The following is a 17,466-nucleotide window of genomic DNA, read 5'->3' on the forward strand; positions in this document are numbered from 1 at the left end:
TGTTGTGAAAGGAGCAGAGGACTCTTAATATTGAGGCTTACTACTGAGCAATTGTAACATTCACAGCATGCAAACATCAATAAAACTATTGAAGTTATTAAAAACAATCAACATGTAGTAAGAAACACAACAAGAAAGTGGAATGAACACATTTAGTTTGTAGATACTGCACTTTGCTTTTGCAATAGTGTTTTAGTTTATTCAGGTCATCCAAAGGCAGAGTGCAGTATCTGCATTTTGGTGTTCAATGGTCACATCAGTTGTCATTGTTTTTATCTATAAAAAATTTCTTCCTAAGAAGGCATTACATGAATGCATTACCACTAATCTACCCACAACATGTTTGACTGGCTGCTGTAAAAACTTTAAAGGCATTTTTCTCAGTTTCAGTGTTGGCGTAGTTACTGCAGTTAGCCTTTGTAGGGCAGTATTGCCGCTATTAAATGTTGCTATTTTACCGCAAGACAATTGAAAATATAATACTGATACACTACTACCACATTGTGTGGCTTTTGCTTGTATTTTTTTTATCGACGGGAAACAATAGATGGGATGTAAGTCTGCTTTTCCTAATAATAAAAATTAGAGTAAAGAATGGGAAGATGCCTATGGATAAATAAAACTTATTAAAGACCTGCATCTTTGTTTTCTCCACTTCAGCCCTGATGCCTTTGAGGCTTTTAGTAGACCACAGCTACTGAAAGAGCTTGTAAACGGCAAAGACAAGAAATGCTAGATGCCATCCTGGCAGGATGTAAACATGCTGACGCTTGTCACGAAGGAGCCATTGAAGGAGTTTCTCGGATTCTGGGTGTTTAGACTCCTTGTGGGGAAAATTGATGGTATGACTTTTGGTTTAAGCATATGCTTATATCCATCACCACCTGTAAGCTCTTTCAGTAGCTTATCAGTATTTTATTTTCAGAGTTGTGTATTGTGAATTCTGAGTACAACCATTACACATCAAAATGACAGACCCATAATCCAAAATATATATAAAAATTTTGGATTTTTTGAAATAACGTAAATCTTTAATAGGTTTTCTACTACATATTTCTGTAAGAGACATTATTTACTTTATATTAAGAGTAAAGACATTCATGTCATAATACCCAGGGTTCTGAAAGGTCTTACTGAAGTCAGTCATTGCTGTATATGTTTAGGATGCAGTGTTTATGCAAGCAGCCACGTGAAGCAAACTGCACAGAGCTCATGTAGGAAGAATGCACACTTGGGGGTGCCTGTCCCACTGCCGATCTGAACAGGCCCATACGGCGACACACCATGTTGCACCACACAGGCTGTGATTTCCTGCCATTCTCTCAGGACCCATCTGTTCCCACACTTTGGTGTGCTTTCTCAGCACCATCCATTCCACTCTCTGGGGACATATTGTTAAAGATGCCATGTCTGACCCACCTGCTTGTTAGTCATTACATAGTCGGTCATATTTTTGTCATCTTTCACAGATGATATTTGAATAGCCGGAGCTACGGACCAGGAAAATGGCCCCCCAGAGGGAATGCGACTTTTGTTTAATTGTCATCTCACTGAAATGTATGGTGAGAATATATTTGCATGAACTGCCAGACTATTAGGAGCTTCCTACTGAAGTGAACATATGGAAAAATCATAATTAACTCATAATTAATCTCCATTTGAAGAGATCTGACCATAATGTATGATTGGTTTTAATTAAAAAAGAGAAAAAGACTTTTGAAGTGCTGCTCATACTATAATTGAATAATATAATATAATATAATACAATTCACTCTGTTGTAGATATTTATTTTTCTACATTCTACAAAATTCTGTATTCAAGACTAGTTGCGCAAAGGTGTTCTGAATAAATCCATTATTTGAAAAATGTCACATCTCCAGTGCATTTTGACTACAGCATTAGTAAGAAACATAAAATATGGGCTGAGAAACTATGGTGATGGGAGCTTTTAGGGCTTCGAAATATCTTGGCTCTGCAGCAGCTGAGTGCTCTGTTTTCATGTTATGGTCTATTAGTGCAGTAATGGCTGTCAAATTCAACTTATTCTGCATGAGGCTTATTTTGCCAGTAACGCTGCATGCGTTCCAAATCGGGATGTCGGAATTTCCACATTTCTACAAGAAACAGTGGAACAAAATGTCACTTGATGCCGGACGTCCTTGGAACTTGGAAACTTGCTCAGAAACACTAAATCACAGTTGATATCATGCGCTTTTGGAGTTTACCGTTAATAATAAACATTAATTCAGATAAAATGTAACTGTGTTTCAAAGTTCTAACATTCAGTTCAAACTATATATGTGACTCTGGAATATAAAACCATAAGGGTCATAAGGGTCAATTTTTTTAAATTGAGATTTATACAACATCTGAAAGCTGAAAAAATAAGCTTTCCATTGATATATGTTTGTTAGGATAGGACAATATTTGCCCAAGATACAACTATTTGAATATCTGGTATCTTAGGGTGCAAAAAATCTAAATATTACTAATCAAAAATTACATTTTGATATATTTACGATATGAAATTTACAAAATATCTTCATGGGACATGATCTTTACTTAATATCCTAATGGTTTTTGGCATAAAAGAATAATTGATCATTTTGACTCACACTATATATATATATTTTTTTTTTACAACTATTTGAAAATCTGGTATCTGAGGGTGCAAAAAAATCAAAATATTAAGAAATATGACTAATCAAAAATTACGTTTTGATATATTTACGATATGAAATTTACAAAATATCTTCATGGGACATGATCTTTACTTAATATCCTAATGATTTTTGGCAAAAAAGAACAATTGATCATATTGATTCACTATATATATATATTTTTTTTTACAACTATTTGAAAATCTGGTATCTGAGGGTGCAAAAAAATCAAAATATTAAGAAATATGACTAATCAAAAATTACGTTTTGATATATTTACGATATGAAATTTACAAAATATCTTCGTGGAACATGATCTTTATTTAATATCCTAATGATTTTTGGCATAAAAGAATAATTGATCATTTTGACCCATACACTATATTTTTGGGCATTGCTACAAATATACCCATGCTACTTAAGACTGGTTTTGTGGTTCAGGATCACATATGTGACCCTGGACCACAAAACCAGTCATAGGGTTAAATTTTACAAAACTGAGATGTATATATATATATATATATTTTTTTTTTTACAACTATTTGAAAATCTGGCATCTGAGGGTGCAAAAAAAAAAATCAAAATATTAAGAAATATGACTAATCAAAAATTACGTTTTGATATATTTACAATATGAAATTTACAAAATATCTTCGTGGAACATGATCTTAATATCCTAATGATTTTTGGCATAAAAGAATAATTGATAATTTTGACCCATACACTATATTTTTGGGCATTGCTACAAATATACCCATGCTACTTAAGACTGGTTTTGTGGTCCAGGATCACATATTTGTATATTTACAAAATGTCAAAATACTGAACATGACATGAATCTAATTCTAAAATCAAAAAGTTTTTTTTTAATTACACCTTTATAAATAACTATTAATTATTTTTTAAAATTACAGCCTTAATATAAATACAATTAATTTAATTTGTTTAATATTTTACTTTTTCACATCAGCGATATTCCAGATAAAAAGATAAAAAAAAATCTGCAGTCTTTAGTTTCTCAGCACAACAGTAAGATACGCTTTCCCTTTAAGAACCCCGTAGCACCACGGTGCTCTCTTGCAAAACACAACCAAAGTGGGCGGGGTTAAAGCTAACTGCGCGTATTAACCAATAGCATACGTCGAAACAAACACGTCAAATAGCCTCTGGACCAATCAGAGTATTGCTATTAAAATTTTTCCTCAGACAGCGAACCACTAATCGTGTTGCCTGTGTGAGATAAAAGCTCCTCAGTAAAGACCGTTGCTTATGATTCGAACAGAGGAGATTTCCCTCAGCTACTTATGTTTAAAATAATATATTTAAAATAACAATTTAATGCGATTGGGAAGCTTTACAATCCACCAAAATCAAGCTGGGCTTGTTTGAGACAGCGAACTAATAAAAACCTCTATGTAAAGTTGAGGAGACATAACGGGCATCTGGCAACCTAGTGGAGGTGACGCGCTTCGATGTGATACAGTTGTGGTGAGCGCAGCGTCGAGACGTTCAGAGTGTCGCATTTTAAAGCAGTGAATGGAATGGCTTAAGCGAATGGCACGTCTGTGCGTTGGTCCTCGACTACAAAGTGTTCTTGTGTAACCCGCTCATCGTCTACCCTGACGGATCTACCAAACCAGGTGCGTTTCTTCACACATAACGTTAATCCAAAAGTGTTGCAGCGTTACAATGTATTTGCATTACCATCCGTTATAACCGCATCTCAATTTACTTTCCTTCGGCGAGAACCAGAACCCGTTTCAATGTTTTAGCCCACCTTAAGTTTCTGAGTCTTTAAGAAACTGGTCTTACGTCTAGTATGTTTTGACTTGGGAAAAAATGATGCATACTTGGCACATGCCAACGTTTGAATTGAACTGCAAGAACGACAGCCGAGCTGTCACTGACATCAATCTGCTTTGTCTGTCAAACCCTGAGGAGTGCATGTCAAAAGAGATAGAAAGAAAATCATATAGTTACAGACTACCTTTATAGTGGTTTGATTTTAAGCCCTACTGTTCGTCTTGATTATATAAACAGGAATTGTGTCAAAATGTAAATTATTGTACGCAAAACGATAGACAAGTAATTCTGTTGAGGTTTTTGTGAATACAGGCCGTCTGTTGCCCCATGGCCTGGCAGTCACTTTAGCCAAATTCATAATTTATGGCCAGACAGACCCTTGAGATTCAAAAGATTATTTTAGACAATAGAAATACCTTTCACTGAGATTTGGCCAAGCATTTGTCCAATGAGAATGACCAATGAGATGATTTCTGGTAAAATTCATTTAAAATATATATTTATATAGTTTGTTTTGTTTTAAGATTCAATTTATTTTAATTAATTAATTACATTTTTATACCAGTCAAAAGTTTTTGAACAGTAAGATGTTTTTTTTAAGTGTCTTCTGCTCACCAAGCCTGCATTTATTTGGTTTAAAATACTGCAAAAGCAGTAATATTGTGAAATATTTTTACTATTTAAAATAACTGCTTTCTATTTAAATAAAATGTAAAATGTAATTTATTCTTATGATCAAAGCCACATTTTCAGCATCATTACTCCAGTCTTTAGTGTTACATGAAATCAGAAATCATTCGAATATGCTGCTTTGCTGTTGAAGAAACACTTAATATTATTATTATCAATATTTAAAACAGTTAAATACATTTTTAAGGATTCTTTGATGAATAGAATGATCCAAAGGAACAGCATTTATCTAAAATAAAAAGTGTTTGTAGCATTATACACTATACTATTCAAAAGCTTGGAGTCAGTATCATTTTATTTTATTTTATTCGGCAAGGAAATGATAGAAATGAATAGTTTTATTTAGCAAGGGTGCCTTAAATCGATTAAATGTGATGATGAAGACATTTAAAATGTCACAAAAGATTTCTATTTCAGATAAAGGCTGTTCTTCTGAAGCAGCAAATGGAAATATTACAATGATTTCTGAAGGATCATGTGACACTAAACACTGGAGTATTGATGGTGAAAAATCAACTTTGAAATCACATGAATAAATTACATTTTAAAATATACTCCAATAGAAAACAGTTATTTTAAATAGTACAAATATTTCAAAATTGTACTGTTTTTGCTGTACTTTGGATCAAATAAACGCAGGCTTGCAGAGCAGAAGAAACTGGTAGTACGTTTATGTATTTATTTATTTAATTGGTATATTTAGCTTAATTTGAAATTCAATAAGCAACTAAAATTTAACTTAAAAATTGAGCATTAGATATTGTCATACTACTTTTTCCTGGTCTGCTTAAACTGAAAATCTATTTGATGGACAGCCGTTTTTGTTAACACTTCTGCTGTAACACTAACTTCTCCTGTGGTTACGTCTCACAAGTGCAACACTTGCGTATTGATCTGTCCTTGCATTTTGCGCAATCATGATTGTGTACAGAGACCTGAAATATGGACTTTCAACAAGGACCTTCCTGTGGTGTTGTGTCTCTTATTTAGAAGCTAAAACACTGCCTGTGATGTGTCATGTTTTTAATCCTGAATAACTTGTGTGGTTTCATTACATGATCACTCAGGATGCTTCCAGTAGTGAAGGTAGTTCTGACCCAGCCAATAGAAGGCAGTGAGGATTGAGATGTTTTTACTCAAAGATTGTCAGCCAATTCTGAAGCTCAAGCACTATCATTTTGTACCGAATGTGAACTACGAAGAAATTACTCTGGAGGTTTTGTACTTGTGAGCTGATTGAATTGCCACTTTAGATCAGTTTTACCACTGCAACATCGCACTTTGGGCATCTTAGATGAAACACTCTAGTCGGTGCATCTGAATATTAGATTAGGCCTTTTGGTTCCCAAGTCCACATTGTCATAGATCATTTTAAATTTGCTGCAAAACGTGTTCAGTGTCGTACGATTCATTCAAGTTCGTTCAAGAACCTAAAAGCCTCGCTGTCAAAATGTGGATGTACTCATATGAAGTAATGTGATCTTAAAAGGCTTTCTACAGCAAGCCTTGGGGTTGGAGGTCGCAAGAAATAAGACCGTCACAGATTAGCGAGTGCCTTAATGCCACTCTTTATCCCAGTGTCTGTTTCAGCCTTGATTGAAGAGTCAGGTTTAGCCAATGGCCAACAGATGAAACATTTTTGACATTGGTACATCCCTAAAATATAGCAAATAGCAATATTAAAATTCTGATAGCAGTATGTGAATAATTTGATGTTAAATTTGATGTTTTTAAATACTAGGCATCACAACATTATTAACTAAAAGTATGAGATCATTTTTTTTTTTAAAGATTAGTGGTAGTTCACTCAAAAATGAAAGTACTGTCACCCTCAAGTTGTTCCAAACCTCTGTGAGTTTCTTTCTTGTATTGAACATTAAAGATATTTTGAAGAATGTGGTAGCCAAACAGTTGCTAGTCCCTATTGACTTCCATAATATGGAAAAAAAATGTCAATGGAGACCAGAAACGGTCATTTTTAGGTGAACTATCCCTTTAAGTGAGGGAAAAAGTCATCGAAGTAATTAATACCAGTACAACCTGACACATTAATAACAGATATTTTGAAGAATGTGGGTAACCAAACAGTTGCTGGTCCCCACTGAGTTCCATAACATGGACAAAATAGTCAATGGAGACTAGAAACTATCATTTTTGGGTGAACTATCCCTTTAAGTGAGGGAAAAAGTCATCAAATTAGTAATACCAGTACAATCTGACACATTAAAAAAAGATATTTTGAAGAATTTGGGTAACCAAACAGTTACTGGTCTCCACTGACTTCCATAATATGGAAAAATAGTCAACAGGGACCAGAAACTGTCATTCTTAGGTGAACCATCCCTTTCATAATATCGAAAAAAAGTCAATGGAGACCAGAAACTGTCATATTTAGAATTGAACTATCCCTTTAAGTGAGGGAAGATGTAATCAAAGTAATATACCGATAATATTAAAAATAATGCCACTCTTTGTCCCAGTGTCTGTTTCAGCCTTGATTGAGGAATCCGTTTTAGCCAATAACCAACAGATGAAACATTTTTGAAAGTGCTATAAATTAGGGATATACCGATATTAAAATTGTTAAAAAAGTAGCTGGTCCCTATTGACTTCCATAATATGGAAAAAAATAGTCAATGGGGACCAGAAACTGTAATTTATGGGGCAACTATCCCTTTAACTGAGGGAAAACATAATCAAAGTAATATAACCAGTACAATCTGACACATAAAAAAAATATATATTTTGATGAATGTGAGCAACCAAACAGTTCCCCATTGACTTTAATAATATGAAAAAAAAAAAAAGTCAATGGAGACTAGAAATTGTAATTTTTAGGTGAACTATCCATTTAAGTAAGGGGAAATGTAATCAAAGTAATAAGACAAGTACAATCTGACACATTGACACAAAACAAAAGATATTTTGAAGAATGTGGGAAACCAAACAGCTCCCCATTGACTTTCATAATATGAAAAAAATTGTCAATGGAGACTAGAAACTGTCATTTTTAGGTGAACTATCCATTTAAGTAAGGGAAAATGTAATGAAAGTAATAAGACCAGTACAATCTGACACATAAAAAAAGATATTTTGAAGAATGTGGGTAACCATATATTTCCCCATTGACTTTCATAATATGGAGAAAAAAAATAGTCAATGGAGACTAGAAACTGTCATTTTTAGGTGAACTATCCCTTTAAGTAAGGGAAAATGTAATCAAAGTAATAAGACCAGTACAATCTGACACATTGACACAAAAAAAAAATATTTTGAAGAATGTGGATAACCAAACAGTTGCTGGTCCCCATTGACTTTCATTATATGGAAAAAATTGTCAATGGAGACCAAAAACTGTCATTTTTAGGTGAACTACCCCTTTAAGTGAGGGAAAATGTAATGAAAGTAATAAGACCAGTACAATCTGACACATAAAAAAAAGATATTTTGAAGAATGTGGGTAACCAAATAGTTCCCCATTGACTTTCATAATATGGAGAAAAAAAATAGTCCATAGAGACTAGAAACATTTTTAGGTGAACTATCCTTTTAAGTAAGGGAAAATGTAATCAAAGTAATACGACCAGTACAATCTTGACCCATTAAAACATTTTTTTAAGGAATGTGGGTAAACAAACGGTTGCTGGTCCCAATTGACTTTCATAATATGGAAAAAATAGTCAGTGAAGACGAGGAACTGTCTTTTAAGTGAGGGAAAAAGTAATAACTGAAACATTAAAAAACCCTAATATTAATTGATTAATATTATGAATATGTACAAATATATTGTATAACCCTAACTCTATTTATTAAGGTTACCTAAAGGGTTTTCTCAGTGCAGCTATAATGGTTTAACAGGGGAGGCGATGAGTATATAGTGGGTGGATGTGCTTGATTGTTAAGGAATGGTTGACACGTGACCCGAGCGCTCCTTTTGTGTCTTTTGTAATCGTTCAGAAATGCCATAAACACACGGCTGTCAAACTCGGGAGTGATTGCACGGTTCTGCTCACGAAGCGCTTTCTGCATCAAATGTTCCCATTTTCTCCTCGTCCCTTTGAATAGAAGCCCTCATATCTAAAATGAAAAGTATCCTGCTCACTTTGTCTGTTGCTCATTCACCAGTGCTGGATTTCATTTTCGGAGGTATCTTTTCTGAAGGGTTTTGTTCAAGTGGTCCAGATTGAACCTCCTTAAGAAGGATCAGTGTTGTATGAAAGGGAAGATTACGGAGTTTGATCTTTTCCCATGTCTGAATTGTTAGATGTTCTTTTTCTGTGTTGCCAGAGTCTTTAGTCTAAGAAACGCATTTCCTGTGGTACCCAAGTCACCCAAACAGAATTTTCTTAGGCTTTTTAAGCATCCAATCTTTGGTTTTAAAGTTGTCATTGAACCAAAGTTGCAATAGGGGTTTTTTCCCTATTGTGATGTATCTGAGTGAAATAGTCCAATAGAAATTCTTGAGCAAGTCAGGAATGGTTTTTTTTAAATAACTTGTCTTCTTGAAAAGGTTGGGAACAAGTTATTTGTCCAATCGGGAATTGATTGGATTGTTGTTGTTATTTAATGCAGCAATCTCAGTGAAAGGTTGTCACACCTTTGCGCCGGTAAACATGATTACATGATGTTTTAAGTTAGTTTGATTAAAGATTTTGAGGGCACAAGAATAAAAAAATAAATATATAATGATGTGCATGGATTAATTGTTTATAATAAATTCTGCAGTTATTGTTGATTTTATGGTGATTTTAAATGGGAAAAACATAGGGATTATCTGATATTAAAATTGTGGGCGATACTGTAAACTTTTTTAAATGTTATGAATGAAAACGATAAACATTAAAATGATTTATGTAGACAGAAATAAAAATAAAATACTTAGCTAAAATATGTGTGTGTGTGTGTGTGTGTGTGTGTGTGTGTACACACACACACACACACACACACACACACACACACACACACACACACACACACACACACACATATGAATAAGTATCTAATATACTTAAAATTATAATTAAAAATGACTGAATTTCATTGAAATGAATCTTTAATATGGTTGATAAGTGATGTATACTATTCTTTAAAAGTCATTAAAATTATTATTTTATGTAGACAAATAAAATAATTATCTAAAATACTTATCTTTAAGTATCTAAAATGCTTAAAATTATAATTAAAAATGATTAAATTTCATTTAAATTAATCTTTAATATGGTTGATAAGTGATGTATACTATTGTTCAAGTCTTTAAAAAATTATTTCATGTAGACAAAAATAAAAATAAAATGCTTATTTAAAATACTTATCTTTAAGCATCTAAAATACTTATAATTAAAAATGACTAAATTTTATTTAACTTAATCTTTAACACGGTTGATAAGTGATGTATACTTTTGTTCAAAAGCCATTAAAATTATATTTTATGTAGACAAAAATAAAAATAAAATACCTAAAATGCATATCTTTTAAGTATCTAAAATACTTAAAATTATAATTAAAAATGACTAAATTTTTTTTGTATGGTTGATTAGTGATGTAATGTTCAAAAGCCATTAAAATTATTATTTTATGTAGACAAAAGTAAAATATTTATCTAAAATATGTATCTTTAAGTATCTAAAATACTTAAAATTATAATTAAAAAGGACTACATTTCATTAAAATCAATCTTTAATATAGCTGATAAGTAACTATTATTTACTATTAACTTTTCTTATTGTTTATGTTCAACACGTCTACATTTATTTGATCAAAAATACAGTGATATTGTGAAACATTATTGTAATTAAAAATATCAGTTTTCTGTTTTAATGTATAGTAATTTATTACTGTGATGGCAAAGCAGAATTTTCAGTGTAATTTAACATGTCTTCAGTCTTTATTGTCACACAATCCTTCAGAAAGCATTCTAATATGCTGATTTAATGCTAAAGAAGCATTTCTTATTATAGATGTTGAAAACAATTGTGCTGTTTAATATTTTTGTGAAAACTTGATTTTATATTTTTGGAATCAGTATATTTTTGAAAGTACTCAGATGAGTGAACTATATCAATAAGACTTAACCGTGAAAACAAGTAACCATTCCAGAAAATGCAACCCCCCTTCATTGTTTTCTTAAAGAAGAGTGAGAAACCCTTCATGTCTTGTTAAAGCAATGCTTCTCAGGCCGTTCCTCTTATTAAGTGATGCTGTGGTCTGGTTTCAGCACAGGCCTGTGGAGGATTCCCAAACAGATCAATGTCAAATCCAGTGGAGGATATCCGTAACAGAAGTGTGGAAGCTCTATTAATTTAATACCAACACCTTCTTGATTTCTCTTTCACGAATGTGAAACGCGAGACCAAACGCTGCTTAACCACAATAGTAAATCAGCTGAGAGGCTGTTCCTCAGTGATGTGGAGTGATTTACATCCAGATGATGCTGGCTTTAAAAGCGTCTGTTAATGACTGAGTAAACATCCATGCCTTCCATTTGTTCAGTGTTTCCTTTATGATCGCTTCTCATTAGCTTTACTAGTCTGAACATCCCACTCGGCTCGTGTGTCCGCCACAACTGAGATCCGTTTTTTCCTCTGTGGAATAAACTGAAGTGGGTTTCTAACATAAGTGAGCTTGAACCTAAAGCAGACAGGGAAGAGGATGAAACCGTGACTCATCCTGTGACACATTTCAGGGAAGATGTTCCTGTACAACATCGCTTCCTCCTGTGGAGAGCCTCATCCATTACACTGAGGATTCTGGGTGTGGAATTCCTGTTTACCATCTGTCAGCACTAACAGCCTGCGGCCAAGAAATCCATCACGAGCAAGGCCCCTCTCCATCAAAGTAACTCTGCGCAGGCCTTGAAAGAGAGCTTTAAGTTCCTCTCACTTATCAGAGGCGGCTGATGTTCAGAAGATGTCACGGTTTAATGAGGCCGGCTTTGACGTTTATCTGAGTGTGTGATTAACGGCGTTATACGTCACAAATAACATCAACATGGAATTCAGTGTTTGCTTGTCACGGCGGTTTTATTTCTGTCAGCGATACAGAAGGAAAGACAGTCAGCGGTTATTAGATAATGAATGACGTGAGAATTTAAAATATGTTAACGGTTAAGTTGGTTTGCTTGGTTACCAAGGAGAAAAACGGTCTGAGTGTAGCGTTTGAAATGAAATATGAGACATGCAGTGTGGATAAAAAATATATATAGATATTATTTTGCGTCATGTATTTAGGACGTGTGAATTGCTAGCTAAATTAAAAATACAATCACAGATTGCTGCTAAACAGAATGTGTCATTTGTGATAATTCAAACATTGATGAATTACTTTCATTTAAAATGATTTGTTCATATACTGTAGAATATTGTTAGGGGCCGTTCACACAGAACACAGTGTTGACTTGCTGTAATAAGAACTTTCAGTTGGCTCAATTAAATAATGTAAACTTAAAAGGATAGTTCATCCAAAAAAGAAAATTCTGTCGTTAATTACTCACCTTAAGACCTACGTTGATCTTCAGACCACAAATTAAGATATTTTTGATGAAATCCAAGAGCTTTCTGACCCTTCATAGCAGTGATGGAAATTAACTTTTTTGCCAACCGGCCAGTGTGGCTGGTGGATTTCAAAATCTACCAGCCACTAAATGTTTTTACCAGCCACTTTATGTTTTTAACCTACAATGTGTAGCTGCATGTGAAAATTAATACTACAAGATCTACTATACTTGAGCAGTTTATTTAATCTCAAGTCTCAATAAAATACTGACATTTTCACCAAATTTTTCTATCATGATACAGTGCTATCTTCACAACTACACAACTTATAGCCCACATACTATAACAGCCTAGATATTTAATGTAGCCTAATTTGTGCGCATTGGGGAGTCGCTCTCTAAAGGCAGGGTATTAAAGTTGCTTTTGAATGCGCGTGCGCGTTTTACTTTTGGTTTCGTTTTTACTATTGTGCGAAACTCTCGGCAGTGTAGAGTGTGCATTCTAAAATACAAGAGATTACTTAACAAAACCATTTGGGTGGACACCAACGGGATTTTGAAAAGCGTGTCGCCAGTGGAAATTACGCCCCTGTGTGAGTGGAACTCTGCCGCCGAGTTATCATCTGATGTGAATGAATGCCGCGTTGTACAGTATATTGAGAAAGACATGCCATGAATTGCATCTGACAGAATGTGCGCTGTAGCACGAAATACAATATATTTCTTCAAAAGCAGATTGTAAAAGTATTTTAACAGACCTCTTAATGCCTGTGATGTATGATGCATTTTTTTGAAGGTGTGCCTCCGCTAAAAGCGTCCGCCTTCTTCTTCTTCTTCGTGTATTTTAACGGCAGTTCGCAACCAACGTTAAGGTGCATTACCGCCTCACGCTGTCCGGTTGAAGTATGTTATTTTTATTTACCCGCCACGGTGGCCGGTGGGTGAAGCGAGTTTAACCGCCACAACACAAAATCACCCGCAATTGGCTGGTGGCGGGTGCTAATTTCCATCCTTGCTTCATAGACAGCAACATAACTGACACGTTCAAGGCCCAGAAAGGTAGTAAAGACATTGTTAAAATAGTCCATGTGACGTCAGTGGTTCAACCGTAATTTTATGACGCTACAAGAATATTTTTATGTGCAAAGAAAACAAAAATAATGACTTTATTCAACAGTTCTTCTCCTCTAAGTCACATTCTCCACCTTTATTGAGAGTACTATGACATTACATTGCTGTCTATGGAGGGTCAGAAAGCTCTCGGATTTCATCAAAAATATCTTAATTTGTGTTCTGAAGATGAATAAAGGTCTTACAGGTTTGGAACAACATGAGGCTTTCTTTTATGCGTGAACTGTCCCTTTAATGTCTTTTTAACATTGGTACTTGTTAAAGGAGTAGTTCACTTTCAGAACAAAAATGTACAGATAATGTACTCACCCCGTTGTCATCCAAGATGATCATGTCTTTCTTTCTTCAGTCGTAAGGAAATTATGTTTTTTGAGTAAAACATTTTTCTCCATATAATGGATTTCTATGGTGCCCCCGAGTTTGAACTTCCAAAATGCAGCTTCAAAGGCCTCTACGATCACTGCCGAGGAAAGAAGGGTCTTATCTAGCAAAACGATGGGTTATTTTCTAAAAAAAATTACAATTTATATACTTTTTAACCTCAAATGCTTGTCTTGTCGCGCTCGTTTTTCATTTAGAGCCCTTTGAAGCTGCATTTAAACTGCATTTTGGAAGTTCAAACTCGGGGGCACCATACAAGTCCATTATATGGAGAGAAATCCTGAAATGTTTTCCTCAAAAAACACCATTTCTTTACGACTGAAGAAAGAAAGACATGAACATCTTGGATGACAAGGGGGTGAGTACATTATCTGTAAATTTTTGTTCTGAAAGTGAACTACTCCTTTAAGTCAGCCAAACTCTTTAGTTGAACCAACCTTAAATTTTCAATGCAGTCAGCATAAAATTTTGAGTTTGAAATTGACCTGAAACTTAACCTTAACCTAACTTTAGAGCTGCAAAATGAGTTAACTTAACTTAACTTAACTTAATTTAACTTAACTTAACTTAACTTAACTTAACTTAACTTAACTTAACTTAACTTAACTTAACTTAATTTACCTTAACTTTAACTTTAACTTTAACTTTAACTTAACCTTTAACTTATTCTTAATCTCTGGGATTTCTGTTTTTTATTTCTTGTTTTTTATTCTGTGCCCTATATCTTGCATTTTTAATGCAAAAAATATATTTGTGAATGGCTCCTTTTTGGACAAATTAAACTGGTGAGAGTTTATTTTACTGAAAAATTGCATCGTTTTTGGGTATGTAGGAACTCCTGCTTGAATCTGTCAACACAATCTCTGTCTCTCTGTTCTTTTTATTTAGGAACACAAGTACAATAATTGAAATTTAGGGTGAGCGATATGACCAAAATATTATATCACGATATGAGTAATTTTATTTCACAGTAACAATATATAACACAATATAGTTATTTTTGCTTTAAAAGGTCTTTATGATTTCAAAAATTTGATACCATAGACAGACATTTCATATTTCTTGTCAATATCACAAAAAACTAAAACTAGCCTTAAATTAAAAAAAAACTCTAACTCACTGAAGACAAGTAAACAGTCAACAGGACAAAACAACTACAGTAGAACAAATTAATAAGAAATGCTACATGCATTGTATAAAGTAATGAAATGTATAAAAACACTGTACATTTTTCACTGTGTAAATTAAATATATATTCTTATTAGTTCAAGTGATTTAGCCAAGAGCATTGAGAGATTTTCTCTCTTTTCTTGTTGGATTAACATGAATAACAGACAGCAGGAATATTAGACTGCTGTCACTTTAAGAGCTGCCCAGATCAAATATACCATTACACACGTGTTTCTTTGTCAGCTGTTTGCTTTCACTTAAGACCTAAATTACTGTGTTTATGAGGAAACCTACAAAGATGAGCATTTTGACACATAAAAATGTGTGTATTTAACCATTCAAGGCCTATAAAGCAGCAAAATTAACTCCTGTATACGCATATAATAAAATGAGTTATGTTTTGCACTTGTTTTAAACCGCAATGCTTAAAGCTTGTATCAGCGATTTCAAGCCTGAAACATAAAGTGTCAAATTCAGCTGACCTTTCTTCATGATCCGCTCGCTGCCTGCCCCATAAATTGGCTGTAAAAAAATCGCGTCTCTCTGGTCAGCCTAGGGTCCGAGATATGCCAAAAAAAACAATCGGTGCTACCAACGATTCCACAGCAAAACAAACAGTGTTCCAACCAATCACCGTCAGGGGGTTGGTGTTGTGGACTTTCGTACTGGTGCAGGGATGTGAGGGAGGCAGAGCGAAATGGTTGGTGATTGGTTGGAACACGCGTTTTTTTACAGCCAATTTATGGGGCAGGCAGCGAGCGGATCATGAAGAAAGGTCAGCTGAATTTGACACTTTATGTTTCAGGCTTGAAATCGCTGATACAACCTTTAACTTGTGCAAACAATATCGTGTGAGCCTTTAACCCCTATCTTTCCTGATATAGTTGGCCTCTATGGCTGCACAGTGATAAAAACAGAGCAGATTAAACTATGTTTCAAGTCAGCTGTTGCTGTATAGTGTGTTTAAGCAGCATAGTGAAACTCTGTATTGGCCAATCAGCATCCAGGACAGGAACTATCCGTTTTGCTAGGGAAACCGCAGCCTTGGTGATCAATATTTGTTCCCTGCAGCCCTAATAGATTCCCTAATGCCGTCTGAATGTCTGTGTGGGTATTTGAGTCCCTCAGTGTCGGGGATTCTCATCATATGATGTAAGGTAATGCAATATTGGTCCTTTAAGAAATTCTTGACAGTAATGAATAATGGTGATCGCATGTAATCTCCTTTATGTGGACAGAGATGAAGAGCTGTGTCAATTAAGGGTCACTTTACCATGGCCAGCATCCTGGAATAGATTCCCAGCGGTACCAGGCTCAGGTGTCTTAAGGAACTTTATTGGCTGGGTTCCCAGGTGGGTCATTGTGGGTAACCTCCTTTCGGATGGCTTGAGAGGGTCTCATGGGACTGCTCTGAGCAAAGTGGCTTAATGCCTTCACACACCTTTTGTTCCCTTAGTGAGACCTGTAGGTAATGTAATGAACACTACAGCTGACCTTGTTTCAAATAGTAGTCTTTGAAATATTGGAGGACATTTTTGTATGTATTTAACAGATTTTCGGTTTGGCAGTAAAAGAGCTTGAATTTAAAAAAAGCAAAACAATAATTGCAGCTCATTGAGAAGATTAATTTTGCACTAAAAACACCCAGGCCAATGTTTCACTTGCACTTGAAAGTTACCAAAGTAGTGCCAAGACATAATTGGAGCTTGTAAAGAACTGCATAATTTGGCCAAATAAAATCACACCACAATTATTTTGATAAATATTATGATTCCGGTTTGAACTGTGATTATATTGTAAACATACGTATCAGCCAACATATGAAGAGAAAGTATGTTATTTTAGTATTATATATATGCTTTTATTTTGGATTAGATATTTTCAGTTTTTCAGTTTATTTGAATTTATTTTTAATTTAGTGTTTATTATTAATATTTAAGTTTCATAATTTTTTTTTATGCTTCAAGTTTTTTTGTACACTTTTTTTTTTTACACAGTTTACATTTTTTACTCCAATATTTATATTTTATTTCAACTTTATTTTATTTTTTTATTTAACAAAAATGTTTTTAATAGTTTTAGTTTTGGCTTTATCTTTAGGTTTAGGTATCTTTAAAAAATGAGAATAATAACCAACAAAT

At 34.1% G+C, this 17,466-nt stretch overlaps 1 protein-coding gene across 2 annotated transcripts in view; it reads left to right on the forward strand.

The window, feature by feature from the left end:
* The first annotated feature begins 3,952 nt into the window (after window positions 1-3,952).
* The window catches only part of tpst1 (tyrosylprotein sulfotransferase 1), a 66,566-nt gene continuing 53,052 nt past the window's right edge, over window positions 3,953-17,466 (forward strand). The window contains exon 1 of one of the 2 annotated variants that reach the window (XM_073817769.1): window positions 3,953-4,301. The gene's annotated coding sequence lies outside the window, so the exon portion shown is untranslated. The remainder of the gene's footprint in view (window positions 4,302-17,466) is intronic. The other variant, XM_073817770.1, reaches the window with a different exon arrangement.

This window comes from Garra rufa, chromosome 14 (genome assembly GCF_049309525.1).
Source record: "Garra rufa chromosome 14, GarRuf1.0, whole genome shotgun sequence".
Taxonomy (NCBI): domain Eukaryota; kingdom Metazoa; phylum Chordata; class Actinopteri; order Cypriniformes; family Cyprinidae; genus Garra; species Garra rufa.